Genomic DNA, 13,778 nt, shown 5'->3' with positions numbered 1-13,778 from the left:
TCTCGCCTGGACGATCGTTCTCTCTCCATCACATCCAACGAGAAATAAAACAATATGGGCATCGTCCTCCACTCAAGTGGCCCATATCAAGACTTTATTATCTATTTGTGTAGGTGTTGACAGGGAAAAAGGTCCCGCCAACAATTAGGGTGTCTCCGAGGGGTGAAGTCCCAATCATACTTCACACTGTTTGGTATAGGAGCCCCATTTTGTATGTTGACCTAATTTCCACCATGTAAGTGTTACTCTTGGTTGTCAAATGCGGAGATGTGAGAGCAATGATAGGAATAAAATGCCCAGAGAATGGGGACAAAATTGATGCACGATTGAAAAAGCCACAAAACAATGTACAAGCATGAGACGACAAAATAATAAGAATATGTACATCTCAAAGAGGAGTCGGGTAGCCAAAACCATCCAAGACATACAATTAAGAGAGTGTTAGAGGTTAACTGCAAATTAGTTGGCAATAAGTTACTAGCATTAATGTGGAATAAAGAGCAAAGATTCGAAAGCAAACACACGTGCAACAGATATGAATTAGTTCATAAACATAGCACTTGCATGAAAGCACACATACAAACATAGTGAAAACACCGGATAACTAATACAACCACTATGAAGATGCACAAGAATCAATGTCAAAAGTGAAAAACTTCTCATTGTCCATGTTGCAAATTCAAGTACATGTCCAACAAGTCTATCAAAGCCCAATAGCGTAACATGAGCTGCTCATACCATCTTCAAGGCAAAACCTTAGCCTCACCACAACTCACCTTATTGTTTGCCAAGATGAGTGCCTCTAGCTCCCTTAGCACAAAACATCTATCTAATGCTAGCCCTAGCTCAAATGCCAAAAGTCCCCATAATTGTGGCATGAGGGTATATTTATAAAAATAAGGTGACCTTTCACTTACCCTCATGATTCTTGAGCTTCCTCATGACTCTCTAATGCTACTTTTAGTAATTTTTCGTTTTCATGATATGATAATAATGTTTACAACAAAATGAAGGTTATGAGGTATGCACGCTTGCTTTGAACCAAACTCATATTGTGATGGGAGAGGCGAGAATATTGCTGACAACCTTGAGATGATTGCAAAAACTTGTATGAAACCTATCCATTTTGTTTTTGCGATGATTGTTGACCATCGCTAGTGTCCCATATTTTTGATTATGATACGCTGAGCCACAAAGTTTTATACATGGTGATAAACATGCAAAGCTTCCTAGTAATACCTTGCTTATCTATTGAATTAATATGCCAACCATGGTTGTGCAACACCTCCATGAATCAATACTGGATTGGCATTCTAGGTCATGACTTGATTGCCTTTGAGACAATAAAGTTCAAAGGATTGCCAACCCCACATAACACTCATCCCTTGGCCCTTTTTGAAGGAGAATTAATTGCTCCTATCTTTAGTAAAATATATTGGAATATTTTTCTGGTTTCTTCAACCTCTGGTGATGTTGGAACAAGAACTATAAAATTAGTGCTCAAAGCAGTACATGTAAGATCTTTAGAAGCGCCACTAATTTGTGTGTATGGATTCGACTAACAACTTTTAGCTTGACATTCTTTTTCGTCGTTACAAGATAGGCTCAACAAAACTTGTTCCAATATCATTGGAGGCCAAGTTGGACGTTCAAAGTTGATTGTCATTGAACTTGGGGCAAGTTCAAACATTCAATTTCCAAAATCAGAACCAAGGAATCCAGTGCTAATCGATTACTCCATCAAACCCAATTGCTTCAGTAGTTGCTTGCACCAGCCATCCATGACAGAACAAAGGCCAAAGCAGAAAGCACATGCCAGAGGCCGGAATGCTAACAATTTTACACAGAGCGATGCCTCAAAACATCTTCCAACAATATTAAAAATATATTTACAAGATTCATGTCTTTGTTTCTTGTCCGAAGTCCTGTTTGAGGATCATAACTTGGTAGGCGGTGTTGAGGGCAGGGCACGAACTTGATCAACTATTTAGAGCTTGCAACCAGAATACTAATAATGTTTCACTGAAATGGCCAAAGTATGCCAACCATTGGCAATGTCATTCTAGCAAAGTAAATGAACGTATCATCAACAAACACTAAAGATGGGTACCTGTTATAAGCAAGTAAACTTAGTGAAACTCCAATAAAAGGCTGGATACGATAGATAGAAAAGGCACGAACTTGCTTCTGAAAATAATTCAATTTGCATGATGATATGGATCAAGATCTTTGAGGAAATAACAATGGTTTTCCCAAATTATTTATACGCGCATGAATATTTATAGAATTTGTGCAGAATACTGCTAATGGAAACATGTAGAGCTTATATTTCCACCCTAAATCGATTACTGTGATTCCTAGGAACGAGTGGAGAGGCTTTGGAATGAGGATAGTGGCGTGGTTGGCACATGCCCACCAACAAAGGGAGTGCTAGTTAGACCGTCCATTGTTTATTGCTGATCAAGATCACATACACGTGCAACAACTATCTCCACAACTACAATCCTGAAAGCATACAACAAACAATTAGGGCACAAGATTAAAATATTTTATCATGAAAAGAAAGGAAAAATTCGCGATAAGTATCTCTCCATTTATTGTGAATAAGGTTGTTCAATATGATCAGTACCAAGGGATTGGGAGGAATTTACAACCATGGCCTGCATTTCTATGTAGTCTTTGCCAGTTTCAACCAAATTAGAACCTAGTTATATGCTTTTGGTTCTACTTCAAGCCTTGAGTCAGTGATCCCTGCGATTATCTTGGAGCAACCCGCTGAATTTGTCAACAAGAGGTAAATGCTTTTATTAATATTCAATGGTTCATATATGATCTTTGTACTCTTAGCTAATTCTAACTGCTGCAAGTTCACTTGTGCATGCGACACATGCGAAAGTCCCGGGAGAATCACTACATATGTATCATGAAACCTGGTTGTTTGATCCTAACACCTTACATGCTTGAATTGTGACCATGTTTGCGAATTTACTAAAGCAACTGACAAAAGGTGGAGCCATTGATATAATCCTTTGGCACATTTGTATTGAGACCATATATCCGTGAAGCAGTAGTCAAATTGATCTTTGGGGTAAAGAGAGCTCTTCAGAGACATTTGTAATTATCCACCAGCCACTATTTTTCCGCCTCTCTACAAAACACAACTTTAAGAGTTACTTTCACTTGTATAGCAACGCCCCATTCTCAAAGTACTAATGCAATAGATGTAGGTATAAATAGCTGGTCCATAATGGTTCACCAATGCAGGTGAAGGTGATTTTGGCTCCGACTCTTACAAGTGTTAAATTTGAGATTAATTTCATGGGTACTTGCCTCAACATAGAGGAATGTCATGGACATGTGTTCTTCCCATTTTGGATACCTCACCATGTATCGAAACCTTTTCCATTAACGCTTCCATTGAAATTCACGTCTTTTTGCAGATACAAAGTAGTATGCATTCAACGACATCGATTCGTGTTCTTCCTGATCCAAAATGGATCTTGAATAAAACATCTAAGTCTAAGTCTTCAAATATGTTAACAAAGGAAAGACCCGACGAAGTTATAAAACAGAGTATGGCAGAGAAACAGTTAAAGTGAAAGTGGATAAGCGTAGGCTTAATGCCCAAAGCCGTTGGATCTACGACATCAACGGAGGACATTGAATCGCATCGGAGAAAGTCAGCAGTGTATTGACCTCTGCCTCAAGCGAATTGCGATTAGCAGACTGTTGATCAAGCGCGCAGATCAATGACAGAGATTACATATCGCATCGCAGATTTGCCAAAGGGAGGACTTACCGTAGGCCGAAGACTATGCGATATGCGCGGACCCGAAAGGGTTTATAGATGCGGCCTTATATAATTTGAGTTCCGTGGTAAACGGTATTTCGGGCGGGCTTCAGGCGGTAAGCAGTGTTGGAGAGGCTCTGCTCGATTCCATACATTGACCGACACGTAGCATGCCGCAGAAGAGAGAAAACCACTTTTTCCGGCAGGGAATCTCCATGCAAGTAGGCCACCCGAAATGGCTGTTAGCCGTTGGATTGGAGATCGAGGATCAACGATGGAGATTGAGCGGGCTACTTGATGTTTCGAGTTGGATGCGAACTGTCGGATTGAATGCAGATCAACGGTGTGGAACACAAAGGGATTACGACCTGTAGCCAATACAAATTATGGTCCCAAGAGGATTATAGGGCGGACTTTATATCGTTTGAAGTCCGGCTTTGGCGCTTTGGTCGGATTTTCCACTGTTTCAGTGTATTCCCGTGTATTTCTCTGTGTAAACATAGAAGTGTGTTCTCAAGGATTTTCGCTCGCGCCTAAAGATCCTTCCGTTTGTAAACGACTGCCCTGTGCCTTAAGCGTTTTACAATGATCGTTTAAATGCTCAGTAGGGAGATGAAGGGACAGCGGCTGGGAGCCAGAGAGCCCGAACAGGGAAATGAACAGACAAGCGCTATTAAGCTTAAAAAAAGCCATCCCATAACAGAATAGACAAGTCAGAGTTCAAAGACAGAGGGGAGACAGAGAGTTAGAGAAAACACACAGCTACGAACATTTGATCAGAGGCACTAAGAGGGAGAGCCTGTGCACTCTTTAGACTCTAGGTTTGCGAGTGAAATCCCTGTGTAATATCACTGTTGTGTTATGGCTCTGATTGAACTCACACCTGTAAACTCTATTCTTGAAGACATAATATAGAGGTCGACAATGAAAGCTGGACCAGGAGTGTTGGAAATACTGAGAGGGGGGGTGAATTAGTATTTCTTATTAATTTTTTTTTATTGTTCTAGTGATTGCCAAAAGCATATATAGATATGTATATGTATACACAGAACGCAAAAATCAACAGTTGGAATAAATGCTTTTATTAAAAAACTCAAGATAGTGCAATGAAATAAATACAATATAAATATATATTTGACTGTGAAAAGTTGCCAAGCTCCAACTTGGACTAAAGTGAGGCTCCAACCTCCAAAGCACCAACTCTGTTTTGCAGTGGTTCTGCACTTAGGAGCACCTACCCCCAATGACTTCAGTCCTGTTCAGTTCTGAGGCTCCAACCTCTTGGGCTCCAACCCAATCTTGGTATACACTAGTAGGCTGCTGCACTCTATTTAGCTAATGTTCACTAACTCCTACTCCCCTGCCTCTGCTGCTTCTGCTGCCTCTACAGCCTCCGCTACTTTTTATGCCTCTTTTGCCTTTGCTGCTTTTACTACCTCACCCTCTGGGTCTTCACCACAACAACAGCAACTATCGTTATCTGTTTTTACTGTTTTATTTATATCTATACCTCTGTCCATTCGTTTCCGCTTACATCGCCTCTTAGGCTTCCTCTTGAGTCGCTGCGGCTTCCTCTGCGCTGTGCAAGTTCACTGAGACGTTATGCTCCAATCGCAATCATGACATTATGCTCCAATCGTAAGTTCACTGAGACATTATGCTCCAATCGCAAGTTCACTGTGCAAGTTTTCCAATTTAATGGAGATGTTATGCTCCAACCGCAATCTCCATCACCCTGATACACCCCATGTAACTGACGCTCAGCCTTCTAATTCATCAGAACAGTTATCATAGGCCTTTCGGCCCAAAAACCCCGCGCAACCCAAAAAAAAACTCGATTACAGAGGAAATATGTGCGAAATAGTTGAAAAGACTGAAGGGGCGGACTTCAGGAAATATTACACCCGCATTTAAACCTATATCGGGTTTGTGCTTAAATCGCAATCGGCGATTCGTGACTCCCGGGGTCCTTTATATATCGGACCCATGACTCCGCCGATGGCCGACGGCTGATCCTCCCCTGCTCCGATGAACTGGATGCGACGTAGCATTTAACCATGTTATAATGTCACATCGGGTCCGCAACGTTCATCGCTATCGGCGATCGCAAAGGGGCCGCTTACCACCCTCTCGAAGTCCCGATGCGATATTGTGTGCCGGACGGATGCGATAACATATTAGTGTATATTGCAATGTTGTGGCAGGTCCGCATATGATTACCTGTCACATAAGTCAAAAACACGTGAAGTTAATCTTGGCCGTCCGATCATTCATCAGTTGATCCGACGACGTTCGCTCCTCTTGATCCCGCGAACTTCCCGCGCGTTAACTCGCGATAAAGCAGTTTTTTGACCTGTCCCATCTGCCACGCGTGATTGTGATCGCTCGCCCGTGTACGATTACCGCGCACCCTCCAAAGGCGGTGCGAACAATACCATTTACTGCCGTTCCCGCTCGCTATCTCCCGTGCATCTTTGACGCGCGGTAGCCGTCGGATCTTTTCATTGGAAATCTGATGGTGCATGTTTGTTCGCTGTTAAAACGCGCCCACTGCTCCTCCGATGGTGTTAAACACATATATGCATGGTTTTTGCCACCGATAGTGTTATGGACTCCCGATAGTGTTTTTGCCGCCGATAGTGTTATGGACTCATACACGTGATTTCTGCTCCGATAGCTGTAATGTGCCATAGATGCCTGCCGATAGTATCAAAGCATTCATATATATGTCCGCGCTTCGATAGTTTTGTTAAATGCATGCGTATAAGATCTCCGATGACTTATTTGCATGCCTCCATTTGCTCTGTTTGCTCTTTGCACTGTTTTCTCTTTGCGCTGTTTGCTCCTCTGGTGGCTCTGTCTCCTCCTCTTTGGCTGTGTCTGCTCCTCTCGGCTCCGTCTGCTCCTCTTGGCTTCGTCTGCTCCTCGAATATTGCCATATTGACATCAATGACAATCTGTGTCCAATAAGTTCCCCCTTTGTTATTGATGGAAATATTCTTCTGCTCTCTCCCCCTTTGACATCAATGGCAAAGGAATGCATACGGACTCCCCCTGTCAGACTGCTCCCCTTGTCCTGCTACATCTTTGTGAATGAACTTGAGTGATGATAAAGAAAGAACTCCCATCTTTTGACGTAGATGTTCGAATGATTCTCAAGGAAGAGGTTTTGTGAAAATATCATCTATTTGCTCCTTAGTACTTATATATTCCAGGACGATGTTTTGTTCAGCTACTTGCTCATGGAGGAAATGATACTTGATTGGCATGTGTTTGATTCTTGAGTGTGTCACTGGATTTTTGCTGAGACTGATAGCACTTCTGTTGTCACAATAAACGGTAATTGGTTGATTTGTACATATGTTGAGATCTTTTAGAGCTTCCTTCATCCATAGTATCTGAGTACAACAGTCTGCTGCAGCAATATACTCAGCTTCGGCTGTGGATAATTATATGGTTGGCTGTTTTTTTCTGAGTCAGGATACCAAACAGTCTCCTAGGAAGAATGCATTTCCACTAGTACTTTTCCTATCATCTATACTTACAGCCCAATCAGCATCGGTGTATGCAGTTACAGTGAGTGTTGAGTTCTTTGGGTACCAAAGACCAAAATCAGAAGTTCCCTTCATATATCTAAGAATTCTTTTTACAACTAATAAATGGGATTGTTTGGGAGTAGATTGAAATCTTCCCACCATTCCTACTGCTTGCATTATGTCTGGTCGTGTAGCTGTTAAGTATATAAGGGCTCCAATCATTGACTTGTAATGAGTTGCATCTACTAGAGGGGAGTCATCATCTTTGCTTAGTTTGCAGTTTGTGGTCATAGGTGTGCTCATGGGTGCACAGTCCTCCATTCCATATTTTTTGAGCATGTCTTTTAGATATTTGGTTTGAGATATACACAATCCTACTCTGGTTTGAGATATTTGAAGTCCAAGGAAGTGGGACAACTCTCCTGTCATTGACATCTCAAACTCTTTTGACATGTTTTGAGAGAATTCATGGCTCATTTCATCATTATTACTAGCAAAAATAAGATCATTGACATAAACAAGAGCAGCTAGTAACTTACCTTGATCTGTCTTTATGTATAGATTACTTCCAGCCACTCCCTTTTTGAAGCCTTGTTGTTGTAAATAGTGATCTAGTCTTGCATACCAAGCTCTAGGAGCTTGTTTCAACCCATATAAATCCTTTTTCAACTTACAAACTAAGTCCTTTCCTATTGTTAGATCAAAACCTTCTGGCTGCTCCATGTAGACTTCCTCCTTGAGTTCCCCATTTAAAAATGCTGATTTCACATCCATTTGATAGAATTTGAATCCTTTTGAACAAGCAAATGCCAAGAACATCCTGATAGCTTCCATACGAGCCATTGGTGCAAATGTCTCGTCAAAGTCAATTCCTTCAGTTTGTGAATAGCCTTTGCAGACAAGTCTTTCTTTCTTTCTAATAACCTATCCTTATTCATTTTATTTTTGAACACCCATTTGGTTCCTATTATGTTTTTGTCCTTTGGATGAGGTACCAGCTCCCGTGTCTTGTTCTTCTCAATTTGGGACAATTCTTCTTCCATGGCTTTTACCCAATGAGGATCCTTGCTTCTGCAAATGTTTCTGGTTTTATCATAGATAGGAGGGCAATGACTTTCCTCTAGGGTGTGATTGATATCCTTATCCGGGTCTACACACCTTCATCTTTATCACCAATGATCTGCTCTTCTGGATGATGTCTTTGGACATACTTCATCTTTGAAGGGGTATTAGGTGGTTTTCTTTCCTCTTCTTCTCTTCTTCTTCCTCATCTATTACTTCTTATTTAGGTTCTTCTTCTTCAATGAGAGTCATCTTAATGTTCTTCAATTTCCCTTTCTGAAAGATCTTCATCAACCTTTACATCAATGCTTTCCACTATTTTCTTCAATCGATAATTGTAGCACTTGTAAGCCTTGCTTCATGTAGAGTATCCAAGAAATATCCCTTCATCAACCCGAGAGTCAAACTTTCCGGGTGAGCCATCATTTATTTTTATGAAGCACTTGCTTCCAAATATCCTGAAGTACTTCACCGAAGCAGGTCTTCCTTTCCATAGCTCATAAGGAGTTTTTTCACAATTTGGTCTTAATTGAGTTCAATTCAGTGTATCGACAGCTGTTCCTACTGCTTCTCTCCAGAATTTAGGTTGTAAGTCTGCTGCTAATAGCATAGTTCTTGCCATTTCTTGGACTGTTCAATTTGTTCTTTCAACTACCCCATTTTGCTGAGGTGTTCTGGCAACTGAGAATTCCCTTTTAATTCCATGAATATTACAGAACTCACTAAACTCATTTGATGTGAATTCTCCTCCTTTGTCTGTTCTGAGGCACTTAATTTTTGAATCTTTTTCATTTTCTGCAAGGGCTTTTAGATTCTTAAAACACTCAAAAGTTTCAGATTTATACTTTATGAAATATATCCACATCATTCTAGTATAATCATCAACAAATAACACAAAGTACCTTTCTCCTTGGAGTGATTGATTTCTAGTTGGCCCACACACATCAGCATGGATGATCTCCAAGGGCTTTGATGTATAGAGCTCCTTTGTCTTGTGGCTGGTTCTGGTCTGCTTTCCATGTTGACATGGACCAAACATTGCTTGATTTGGTTTGGACAACCTTGGGATGTCTCGTACAACTTTGATCTTGCTGATATTAATCAGATTTTCGAAGCTTGTATGTCCAAGTCGCTTGTGCCACAACCAACTCTCATATGTCTGACTTAAGTAGCATTTATTTTCTTGAATCTTGTTTAGAATGTAAATGTTGTCTGTTGTTCTCACCCCTTTTGCCACAAGTTTCCCTGAGGCAGAGTTCCTTATTTCACAGTGTTTGGTGTTGAAGACAACCTTATGTCCTTGATCACAGATTTGGCTGACACTCAGGAGGTTGTGTTTGAGTCCGTCAACCAGCAGAGCATCTTGAGCTTTTCCTTTTCCATTGATCAAAGTAACTGTTCCTTTTCCTGCAATTCTTCCTGATCCGCTTCCAAAGGACACATTCCCTTCCTTTTTACTCAGTGAGACAAACTTCCTTCTGTCTCCTGTCATGTGTCTGGAGCACCCACTATCTACAAACCACTGGTTTTCATTATTTTGAGCATATAGAGCCAGACCGCATTTGTCCATTCTGGAGTTCTTGCTACTAGTCTTTCTTCCTTTGAGTGGGCAGTCTTGTTCATAGTGTCCATTATTGTAGCAGAAAGAGCAAATCAGATCAAATTTGGTCAAGGGATCAAATGAATTGAAGGTTTTGATTTGTCCCTGCCTTTTGGGTGCATATGAGTTGATTATTCGGTCCTTTAGCTTTGTCTTTTCACTTCTGCGAACCATACGATGTCTGGCTTGATGACCGAAGTTTTTATAGTGAGAGCAGTGTCCAAGAAAGATGGTTTTGTACTTGTTGAAGCAACCACGGTTTGAGTCGATTTCCTTCCTGGGAATTACTCCTCCCTCATTCTTTGGATTTGCGATAGGCCCTTGGTGGAGTACAGGTTTGTATTTGCTGTAGTGTCCATGATTCGACTCCACATTCTTCTTTGGAATAATTCTCTCTTCATTCTTGGGATCTGGGATGCACCTTTGATAACATACTTTTTCATCTTTTGGATTGCAGGAAAGTGCATCGGCATAGCTTTTCGCACTATTCTTAGTGCTTGAGGATTCTCCCTTGAAATCTATTCCAGACTTGTCATGTTGAGGTTTTTGATTTTTCAGAATAGTCTCAAGTATTTTAGAGCTTTTACAACCCTTTTTAATTTGCTCCAACTCCTTCCTCAGAGACACTATTTCAGCCTCACGTTCTTCACAAGTCTCTTCTTTTTCTTTAAGCTTTGCTTCCAAGAGATCTTCTCTCCTTCTTATTTCCTCATTTTCCACTTTGAGAGAAATGATTTTGTTCCGTAGTTTCTCATTTTCTTCAATGGCGCTGATTAACAGTTCATCTACATTTTCTTCCAGCCCTAAGTCATCATCATCTGTAGGTGCCATGAATAATTCTTCTTGGCTTTCATCATGATCACTTTCTTCATCTGATTTCTTTTTGATGACCATAAACTCATCCTCATCAGACTCATCTTGCTTGGAGAAGAAATTTTTCTTATTGAACCCTTTCTTTTTGTGTGCCATTCTTTTAGAATTTCCTTCATCATCACAGTCATGTTTATGAGGACATTTTGCTGCATAATGACCTATTTTACCACATTTAAAACAAATAAGAGGATACTTGCATTTAAGCTTAGATCCTCTCTTCAACGTTCGTACAAATTGAGCCAATTCAGATTCCACATCTGACTTGTCACTACAGTCATTCTTTTCTTTCCCCTTCTTTGACTTTGAGGCCTTGAATGCTGCATCTTTGGAGCTTGGGCCACCTTTCCTCATTTCATAGGCAGTGAGAATTCCATGGAGTTCATCCATTTTGAGGGTATCTAGATCCTTTGCTTCTTCTATAGCGCTTATTTTGGAGTCAAATCTGTCTGGAAGAGACCTTAATACCTTTTGAACAATGGTAATTTCTTCAACTTTTTCGTCCAATCCTTTCAGGGAATTTACCATTTCATCTACTTGGAGGAGGTATGCTGCAATATCTTCTTCATCTTCCATCCTTAAACTTTCAAATTGTCTTCTGTGAGTTTGAAGCTTTGCCTTTTTGACTTTTGAGTCTCCATCATACAAGCCAATTAGCTTCTCCCACATTTCTTTGGCAGAGGTACAGTGCATGATTTTTGTAAACTCGGAATCAGTGATTCCATTAGTGATGGAGTTCATGGCCTTTGCATTTGCGATGTAGAAGAGTGGAAGTCGTTTGGTATTCATTTTGAACAAAATTGCAGACTTCAGGTCCAAGGGACATTAAGTAGTAGGTCATTCTTTTCTTCCAAAAAACAAAGTTAGTGCCATTGGACAAAGGAGGTCTTCTTAATGCTTCATGATTTCTCATCATGGTTGCAGATCCTTCTTCAAGCTGTTAGGCTAGTATGAAGAAGCCTGCTCTGATACCAATTGTTGGAAATACTGAGAGGGGGGGTGAATCAATATTTCTTATTAATTTTTTTTTTAATTTATTGTTCTAGTGATTGCCAAAAACATATATAGATATGTATATGTATACATAGAACGCAGAAATCAACAGCTGGAATAAATGTTTTTATTAAAAAACTCAAGACAATGCAATTAAATAAATACAATATAAATATATATCTGACTGTGAAAAGTTGCCAAGCTCCAACTTGGACTTCAGTGAGGCTCCAACCTCCAGAGCACCAACTCTGTTTTGCAGTGGTTCTGCACTTAGGAGCACCTACCCCCAATGAATTCAGTCCTATTCAGTTCTGAGGCTCCAACCTCTTGGGCTCCAATCCAATCTTGGTATACACTAGTATGTTGCTGCAATCTATTTAGCTGATGTTCACTCACTCCTACTCTCCTGCCTCTGCTGCCTCTACAGCCTCCGCTGCTTTTTCTACCTCTTTTTCCTCTGCTGCTTCTACTACCTCACCCTCTGGGTCTTCACCACAACAACAACAACTATCGTTCTCTGTTTTTACTGTTTTATTTATATCCATACCTCTGTCCATTCGTTTCCGCTTACACCGCCTCTGAGGCTTCCTCCTCAGTCGCTGCGGCTTCCTCTGCGCTGTGCAAGTTCACTGAGACGTTATGCTCCAATCGCAATCATGACGTTATGCTCCAATCGTAAGTTCACTGAGACATTATGCTCCAATCACAAGTTCACTGTGCAAATTTTCCAGTTTAACAGAGACGTTATGCTCCAATCGCAATCTCCATCGCCCTGATACACCCCATGTCACTGACGCTCAGCCTTCTAATTCATAAGAACAGTTATCATAGACCTTTCGGCCCAAAAACCCCGCGCAATCCAAAAAAAAAACTCGATTACACAGGGAATATGTGCGAAACAGTCGAAAAGACTGAAGGGGCGGACTTCAGGAAATATTACACCCGCATTTAAACCTGTATCGGGTCCGTGCTTAAATCGCAATCGACGATTCATGACTCCGGGGGTCCTTTATATATCGAACCCATGACTATGTCGATGGCCGACGGCCGATCCTCCGCTGCTCCAATGAACCGGATGCGAAGTAGCATTTAACCACGTTATAATGTCACATCGGGTCCGCAACGTTCATCGCTATCGGTGATCGCAAAGGGGCCGCTTACCACCTTCCCGAAGTCCTGATGCGATATTGTGTGTTGGACGGATGCGATAACATATTAACGTATATTGCAATGTTGCGGCGGGTCCGCATATGATTACTTGTCACATCAGTCAAAAACACGTGAAGTTAATCCTAGCCATCCGATCATTCATCAGGGAATCCGACGACGTTCGCTCCTCCTGATCCCGCAAACTGCTTGCGCGTTAACTCGCGATAAAGCGGTTTTTTGACTTGTCCCATCTGCCACGTGTCACCCGATGATTGTGATCGCTCGCCTGCGACACCCTCCAAAGGCGGTGCGAACAATACTGTTTACCGCCGTTCCCGCTCGCTATCTCCCGTGCATCTTTGTCGCGCAGTAGCCGTCGGATCTTTTCGCTGGAAATTTGACGATGCATGTTTGTTCGCTGTTAAAACGCGTCCACTGCTCCTCTGATAGTGTTAAACACATATATGCATGGTTTTTGCCACCGATAATGTTATGGACTCTCGATAGTGTTATGGACTCCCGATATTGTTTTTGCTGCTGATAGTGTTATGGACTCATACACGTGATTTCTACTCCGATAGCTGTAATGTACCATAGATGCCCACCGATAGTATTAAAGAATTCATATATATGTCTGCGCTCCGATAGTTTTGTTAAATGCATGTGTATAAGCTCTCCGATGACTTATTTGCATGCCTCCATTTGCTCTGTCTGCTCTTTGCACTGTTTGCTCCTCTGGTGGCTCTGTCTCCTCCTCTTTGGCTGTGTCTGCTCCTCT

This window comes from Pinus tabuliformis, chromosome Q (genome assembly GCF_031772625.1).
Source record: "Pinus tabuliformis cultivar Carrire ecotype Pingquan chromosome Q, CPIR1, whole genome shotgun sequence".
NCBI lineage: Eukaryota > Viridiplantae > Streptophyta > Pinopsida > Pinales > Pinaceae > Pinus > Pinus tabuliformis.
The sequence above is the reverse complement of the archived record's forward strand: the minus strand, read 5'-3'. Positions refer to the sequence as shown.